Source organism: Meles meles, chromosome 21 (assembly GCF_922984935.1).
Source record: "Meles meles chromosome 21, mMelMel3.1 paternal haplotype, whole genome shotgun sequence".
NCBI classification, from domain to species: Eukaryota; Metazoa; Chordata; class Mammalia; order Carnivora; family Mustelidae; genus Meles; species Meles meles.
Window position 1 is genome coordinate 26,977,651 of NC_060086.1, and position 7,943 is coordinate 26,985,593.

The window sequence follows — 7,943 nt, forward strand, 5'->3', positions numbered from 1 at the left end:
AAGCAGCAGGGTTTTGGAACACAGATTTTATCTTCCTTTCCCTCTTTTATTTCTCACTGCCTTTCCTCCAGCTCACCACTCTGTAGCTGAGCAAGTCTGTTTATTTGGCAACATTTACTTGTGCTTTCCCTTCTCCCAAGTGGTCTGTCAGGCTGTTTTATTTATTTTTGTTATGTGTTTTAAAGATTTTATTTATTTGAGAGAGAGAAAGAGAGAGAGAGTTGCAAAGCAGGGGGAATGGCAGGCAGAGGGAGCAGGAGAAGCAGACTCCCCACTGAACAAGGAGCCCAAGGGGGGCTCTATCCCTTTACCCTGGGATCATGACCTGAGCTGAGGACTGACTGTTAACTGACTGAGCCACCCAGGTGCCCCTGTGAGGCCATTTTCTAAACAGAGGCTCTACCCACACAGGATGGAGATTGCGGAAACACAGTAAGAAATAAAGACTTTTTTTTTTCTCTGTCATTTGTCCATCCCAGTTCCTGTCCTCAAAATATTATTTTCATAACGATCTTGGAATTTTGACATTTTGCAGGCTCTTGAGTGGCTTTCACCTAGCTGCAAAAAAGCACATTTCCCAGATCCAATGTTTTGATGTAATATGGTTGTCTCTCATATATAAATTTAAGGGACATTTTATTTTTAAGATAGTTACTTACACCACTAAATAGATTGTACTTACTTTGGTTCTTGCCACTTTAAATTAAAAAGAAAGAGAGAATGTGAAAGTCCTGATTTCTCCCATGAGTCTACATAAAAATCACTGACCCCAAAGAAGAACAGCAGAATCCTCCTTTGCTCTTCTCCTGGGGCAGGCTCTGCAGGGATGCTTTCCGACCTCACTGAGTGATAGCTTGTCTCTGTGTCTCTCTCTCTTAGGATATTTTGCTCAAGTCCATGGCATCTGTCAGCTGGAAAGGCATATCTGTGGAAGACAGAATGTCACTGTCAAATTATAAATCTTGGGGCTGGGATGGAGACCACCTTCTGGATGTTAAAGGTAAACGAACATTCGCCCTCTTCTTTCCCGAATTGTTTCATTTGTGAAGATGCCCACCTGGTTCAAAATGTTAAAAATATATTCAGAGGGAACACAGTGACTGCCTGTCTCACACCCCGTCCCCAGCTGCTTGCGTCTGCTGCTGCCTTTAGACACGTACTTGATGTCACCGGGGCCCTGGTGAAGGATGGGTGCCTGGCTTCTCATCCTTTCCTGTTACAAACAGAGCTTCTGATCAAAACCCTTGTAGACGTGTCCTCTGCATGTGTGGAAGACCCTGCCAGTGGGATCGTGAGCCCAAGAGCCCCTGTGTCTGCCGTATTGATGATCACGAAGATTTTATCGTCATCGTGACAGTGTGTACAGTACAGTTTAGAGATGTGCAAGGCTGGGTGATAGTGATAGGACACAGAGGCCTTTCATAGCAATTCCCTGATGTGATCCCTCACCTGCTCTGTTAACGAGCAAGCACAGGTATAACTCCTCTCACAGGAAATGAGACGGGTCCGGTTAGTGGCAGATCCAGGAGCAAATAGACTGCAGGTCCCGCAAGCCCCGGTTGCTTCCCTGTTCTCTGTCCAGAGCCTTGTGCTTGCTCAGGGTGTCTTTGCGGTCCGCCAGTCGGTGGTGCATCTCTACCTCAGTGACGTGGTGTGGTGGAAGGAGCTGGAGCAGAATGCAGGGGCAGAACGTGTGCACGTGAGCAGAAGCCACTGGAGAAATGCCTCCTCGCGGCCCCACACCCTTTCGAATTGGTTCCGGGGTTTGGTTTCTCCCTGTGTCGATAATGGGTTAATAATGAATAAATCTGACGTTTTTCTTTCCTGTCAAGGTACTTGAGACTTAGGTACCCCTTCCAAGAAAATGGCTATCTGTCAGGAGTGAGGAAAGCAAATAGCACAGGGTAGGAAAGATACTGTGGAGGTGTTTCGTTTGATAATCGTATTGCTCAAAGGGTTTATTTTCTTTTTAATCTAAGTTTCTTTAAAAAAATAATGCTTGTTTGTGCTTCGGAGCCTAGGCGGAAAGGGCCTGATTTTGGCTACTCACCTGTCTTTGTAAATACAGTTTCATTGCAACACGGCCACTCCCATTTACTTAAGTCTTCTCTATGGCTGCTTTACCAGCACAACGGCGCAGTTGAGTTCTTCGAGGAGAGGCTGTCTGGCCTGCCAAGGCTAAAATACTTCCTGGTCATTTGCAGCTAAATTTGCTAATCCCTGAATGGAGAGATCTGTGCTTCTAGACAGTGTGGAGCAAATTTTGTCTGCCAGTCTCACGGTCTCATGCACCTTCCACCCGGGATGGTCCCCCGGCTGCACCAGCAGAGGCTTAGCAGTGGGTCACAGGCTTTCTGCTTCCACCATGGTAGGAGCTCATTCTGTATGATCTCGGGCCCAAGTCTGTGGGGAAAGTTGAAGGCTCCCGCCTTCCAGCAGTGAGCATCAGTAGGGTCCGGGAAAGCCAGTACCACCACAGATAAAGAGTCATGGGGTAGTGAACACCTTTAAGGAACCTTGGCTTCTCTGTGTCTCCCAACTTCTATTTCCACACAACCCAAGGATCAATGACACAGGGGATGGGTGTCACCTTGGGCAGCCTGTGCTGCGGTCGGCCCTGCGGGATCCCCTTTGAATCCGAGGGCTGTCCTTCCTCACGGCTCTCCCTGGAGCTATCTGGGACCGAGGCCCCGTCCTGGGTGTCCTCCACACCTCCTGTGACTTGCCAGCACCTGACAAATAGGTGTCAGAAGCACTTAGGGATCCCAGAACCCAAACTGGAAGTGTCATGTGCCGCAGCCATTTTGTTCCTTTCCCAAAGCCCAGAAAGTAGATGTCTGTTCCTTAGAGGCCCCAGGTGTGCCTCTGGATAGCTTCCCCTCCACAGTGACCCCTTACTCAGAATTCTTCTGAGGGTCAAGTATCTGATGCCTGGGGACCTGATACGTGACTCGATCCCATGACCCTGAGATCATGACCTGAACCGAAATCAAGAGTTGGCCACTCGCTCGACTGAGCCACCCAGACACCCCGAGGGAAAGCTCCTTATCATAAAGTAAGAAGTCCAACACAAGGCATAGGAGTGTATGCTGTCCTTCATTTGCTTTCAATCATACTCATTTGTCTTGGAATTTTCTTTTATTTTTTAAAGATTTTATTTATTTATTTGACATAAAAAGGGATCACAAGTAGGTAGAGAGGCAGGCAGAGAGAGAGAGGGAAGCAGGCTCCCCGCTGAGCAGAGAGCCTGACACAGGGCTCAATCCCAGGACCCTGAGACCACGACCCGAGCAGAAGGCAGAGGCTTAATCCACTGAGCCACCCAGGCACCCTTGTCTTGGATTTTAGACTCTCCTTAACCTTTCCTATTGTGGGAGTAACATTGTGGAAGGGTGTGGTGGGGTATCCTAGCAGAAGTTATGTCCTCATCTTCCCTAAACATTTCTTCCCAGTAGCCTCAGCCGGCTCATCCATCGCTGCGTTCTGCACAAAACCAGACATGCGTGGCAGCTGTGAGTGTGAACAGTTGGGATGGCTGAGCCTGTGTCTTCTGATATCCCAGGAAGCGGTCTTTTTCTCTGTCCTCCTGTCTCCCTCTCTCTCTCCCTGCCTCTCCCGCAAACCAGACCCCCTGAGATTTTCCACAAGGGTGGGTGGTAGCTGGACCTACAATTCTGACACTCACTCTTCAGAGTCCCCTCCTATTAGGAAATGCTTGCTCGTGATTTCTGTCCCCATCATGCTGACCCGGGGTCAGTGACCCTGAAGTCTCTGCTTCTCATCGCGGGTGACTGTCTGCACACACGGTGCTCTTGCCTGTGCGGTGGCTCACGTCAGAAACGTGGGTGTCATCCCAGCCTGCAATAGCGACACCGCGACCAGATTCTGGATACCGACACCTGTCTTTCCTTTTGTCTTTTCCCCTTGAACAAACTGGCTCTGTATTTCTGGAATAGAAGTACGGGTGGACACGGTGTTCAAAGAATACATGGGGGGGGGGGGCGATGCCAAGCAAGTCAGCAGTTACGGAGCACCTTGTTTCTTGCTAGGCCGTAGGGTCGTGAGGAGCTGCTGCAGGCGACAGACAGGGTGTGGTTGGAAGAGGCCAGAAAGGGGTGTCTGTGCCGCTGGGGGTTGAGGAGAGAACGCGTTCAAGAATAGTCATCAGGGCTGTGACTGGACATGGCAGACATGGAGAGAAAGTGCTAAGATGGCCGGGGCGTGACCAGGCTGGGACACAGATGGGGGAGCGGGGCCGTGAGTGTGTGTGTCTGTGTCTCTGTGTGGGTGTGTGTACCTCCATGTGTGTGTCTGTGTGTCTTTGCATGTGTTTCCCAGTGTCTTTGTCTCTGTGTGTCTCTGTGTGGGGTCTGTGTGTCTCTGCATGTCCCTGTGTGTGGGTCTGTGTAGATGTGTTTCTTTGACTCAGTGTATGTGTTTGTGTGTTTCCGTTTGTCTGTGTGTGTGGCTTTCACACTTGCTTTACTGCAGCCCACAGTAGACATCATAAAGTCTCACCCATGCCGCTTACTCTGGCAGGTTCTGCTGTGAGTGTCGCCGGAGTATTTCTTTCTACAGGAGTCCTCACAGCCCCGTGAGGTGCTGTCCCTTCTCTACTGTGTGGATGTGGAAAGCTTGGCCCAGGGAGTTGAGTGACTTCCCAGCACCTCGTAGCAGACAAGTGGCTGAGCTGGGATCTGAACCCCATTCCCCGGCTCCAGAGTGCCTGCCCTTTCCCCCCACCACACTCTCCTCTCATGGGAAAAAGTAAATGTAGCACAAAACAGTGCTTGCCCTCACCGTGGCGGGTGCTTTGTGATGTTTGCTGTTGTATCCTGTTTGATCCCCCACATGCTGGCCCCACCCCCACATCGGTTTCCTGACCCTCCCTGATCTGTCTCAGTCTGCTTTTTGGCAAAGTCTGTTAGGTCCTACATCCCCAGGGCCTCTCAGTGCCTCCCTGTCTCCATCCCAGTGGCTGTTCCCCCAGTTCCGGCTCCCCATGACTTCCTCCCGGGACCTTCTTCCTGGATGGCTGTGAGCACCTCCTAACCTTCATCCTCCGTCCGTTCTCCACACGGAGACCGAAGCCACCTGAAACATGCATTTTCCCCCATATCGTTCCTGATTTGGGCCCTGAAATACTCTGTTGCTGTTTGGGGCTTAGTACTTGGTGCATGAAGATGGTCAGTAAATGTCTGAGGGAATATAGAATTAGGAAACTTACTGTGTATTTTCCCTGAGGATGAAGATCTTCTCCCAAGAAAATATTTTGAGGTTGACTTTCCGGTCATAGTCACGAGAAAGCTACACAGCATCAAGTAAGTGTGGTTTGGACCAGACAACAGAGCCGGGTAGATTCAGAGGCAGTGGTTAGAAGGGGACCGGTCTGCATGCTGGGGACCTCATTTTAGGGGCTCTTCTCTTGGACCCCCTCCCCACTTTCTGGCTGGCCCCGGCATCCTCATTCCAACCTGTGGAGCAGTCTTCCAAATGCAGTCACCCTCCATTGGCGACAGTTCTGTCCGTGAGTGTCATTTGTCTGAACCTTGAAAAGAAATGACCTACAGTAGTTTGATCCTCTGAATTGTTCTGTGTGTTGTGTCTTCTTTGTTATCTCCAGGGCGTAGAAAGGTGCCCAGCCTAGAGGGATGGATAGTAAATATTGTTCGAGTGAGTGACAAGGAGGCTAAACTTAGGCATTTACTGCATGTGAGATATTCTGGGTGCCACCCTGAGGTCAGGTTTTAAGAAGTTTGCAGAACTGTCGAGGACGAGTCTGTGACTCTCTTCTGGGAGCTTTTTTTTGTTTGTTTGTTTGTTTTTTAAATATTTTATTTATTCGACAGAGCAGAAGCAGGGAGAGTGGAAGAGGGAGAAGCAGGCTCCCTGCTGAGCAGGAGCCCAAGGCAGGACTCATTCCCAGGACCCCGGGATCATGACCTGAGTCGAAGTCAGTCGCTTAACCAACTGAGTCACCCAGTTGTCTGTGCTGGGAGCTTTTGTGACACCATGTGGAATGGATCAGGGGTCACTGAATGGGACCGTTCAGTGTTCAGAGTAGCCTCGTGAATCCCAGTGGGGAAACCAAGGCTCAAAGCAGTGAAGTGAATTTCCCTCAGGGCACCCGTGGAGGAAGGGGTGGAGCTGAGATTTAAACCCTGGCCTCAAGCCCAAGGTCAGGGCTTCCTGGTGGTTTTAACTTGTGCTCCCTTCCTTCTTTCTAAGCGATTTAAATAAAATGCCAAGTCTTACATTTTAAAAAAAAAATTAATAAACCTGAAAGTTTCAGCTTGTCCTTCAAAGATGTCTAGTTCTCATCATTTGGAAATAGTTTTCAAGTATGAGAGTGTTTTAGTTTATCCTATGGAACAAGGTTTTCACTCTTTCCAAATGCAAGATTCTGTTACAGTAAATATGCTTTTTAGTTGCCGCCTGGCATCTGAGACTGTGTATCTGCAGAGGAGGATCCGGCTTGGTAGAACCCCGCGTGAAATAAGAGTACGTGGGCTCTCCCTTAAGCCCAGAGGTGGCTTCTGGGCTGGAAAAGGCATTGGCCTTTGTATGTGGTTGTTGTGATAGAGGATTCAGGTCTCCCAGGTCTGATTTTTGGCATATCCTGGAGGAGAGGATTCGTCACATAAGTGTTACTGACTTCAGGTCTGCATAGGAGTCTGTTTTCCAGATAACTGTGAGCAGTAAGCACTGGGTTATACATTTTGTTGGAGAAGAGGCAGGAAACGAGAGACAACTTGGAAAAACACTGTAACATCGGGCAAATTCTGAGTGATTTCTGAGTGTTGAGTATTTCCTGATGAGATTGAGAGTAGACATCCGATTCTGAGTGTCCTGCTTAGTGACCTCCCCTGACCCCGATCTGCTGAAGTGTGACTGCATGTGCCCAGGGCCAGATGCCACGGAGCAGAAGGCCCTGTGCAGTGAGCGGCCCTTGCTTTGAACAGGACCAGGATGTGTTTGCCGTTTCTGGAAAGGCTGTTTGCAGTTTTGCTGAATCTGAGCTTCTCGTCTCATTTCTGTCTTTCCCATCTTCCCACAGAGTCAAGCCTTTCTTATCACAACCCATCATAGAATGACATTCAGAGGACCCACTTCAAATCGGCAAGTACCCTTCACCTACGTGTTACAGTATGGGCTGTAGAACTCTCTTTGCTTTCTTTCCCCTTTTCTTTTTAAAAGGTGTGTGTGTGTGTGTGTGTGTGTGTGTGTGTGTGTGTGTGTGTGTGTCTGAGTCTGAGCCTGCGTGTGTGCGCCCATGATGTCACAGGTGTATACTTCTGTGATACATTTACACAGTGAAGGAATTTAAAACAGATGTGCATAGGTCCCTGTTCTTCAATCTTTATAAAATGTTTCTCAGTGATTTGCAAAAGATGCCAAAATAGATTTTTTCCGAAGATCTCCATTTCCAGTTTTCCTTGGGAGCATCCATTGCGGCACTATCAGACCCTCAGTCCCACCCCCACCGCTCCCCGCTGTCTGTACCTGACCTGCGCTGCCCATGTCTCCTCCTTGTTCCCTCTGCTCGGGTTTTCGCCCTCACGTTTGAATTATGAGTGTTGCCAGCAACACTCTGCTCACCTCTAAGCCTTTTGAACCCAGGGAAACCTCTTCCAGAATGTTCCATCATTTTCAGTCTGTGTCTGACGGAGTAGTTCAAGGGACTTCTTAATAATTGCTGTCAGGAGCCATGCCCAGCGAGGATGGCCTTTGTGGTTGGTGGACACAGATGACACAGGCCTCTATGCAACCACAGTGCCATACTCCTGCTCCTAGTGAAGAAGCTTCCCCAGAAAAGAACATCTCCCCCATCCCTTGTTTCCCTCCTACGAATTGTAAGTAGATCCTCTGCAGGCTTTGCCGTTTCCTGGCCTGTTTTCTCCACACTGTAGCTGTCACAATTCTTGCATATTGGGTAAATACTT

At 49.1% G+C, this 7,943-nt stretch overlaps 1 long non-coding RNA gene across 1 annotated transcript; it reads left to right on the forward strand.

The window, feature by feature from the left end:
- Positions 1-265: 265 nt before the first annotated feature.
- LOC123933534 lies at positions 266-7,120 on the forward strand. Its single transcript, XR_006816635.1, has 3 exons — positions 266-1,000; positions 5,245-5,321; positions 7,058-7,120. It is a non-coding gene; the product is annotated as an uncharacterized LOC123933534 (long non-coding RNA).
- Positions 7,121-7,943: the final 823 nt, after the last annotated feature.